The sequence below is a fragment of the Bison bison genome, unplaced genomic scaffold (genome assembly GCF_000754665.1).
Source record: "Bison bison bison isolate TAMUID 2011002044 unplaced genomic scaffold, Bison_UMD1.0 scf7180017864473, whole genome shotgun sequence".
Taxonomy (NCBI): domain Eukaryota; kingdom Metazoa; phylum Chordata; class Mammalia; order Artiodactyla; family Bovidae; genus Bison; species Bison bison.
Window position 1 is genome coordinate 17345146 of NW_011495034.1, and position 477 is coordinate 17345622.

Genomic DNA, 477 nt, shown 5'->3' on the forward strand with positions numbered 1-477 from the left:
CTTCTCTAGTCTTCCCAAAGTCAGAGGCTTATCATTCTCTCTGCCCCAACCACTGACAGCATAGGGACAGGGTGGTCCCTTGGGGTGAGGGGTGACATCTGGATGAGAGCCAGAGGACTGAGAGGGAGAGGCTAACATAGGGACTTCCCTGGTAGTCCAGTAGTTTGTTGCACTTACACTGGCAGCAGGGGTCGTGGGTTTGATCCCTGGTCGAGGATCCTGCTTGCTTCGAGGCTCAGCCAAAAAGAAACACTAACATAAATTTCACACTTTGGAGTTAATAATTCCCCCTGCGTGGCTTGGGTGGGTGTACATTCTCTTGGGTCCTCAAAGTCATTGCCAGGGCAGGCTGGATCATCAGAGACAACTTTCCCAGGGAGCCCACCATCTTGCTGACTTTGTGTGGCCGGCTCTGTGCTCAGCCCCTCAGCGGGGCAGTGGGAGGGGACCCTGCTGTCCAGGAGTGGAGCCTGTGCC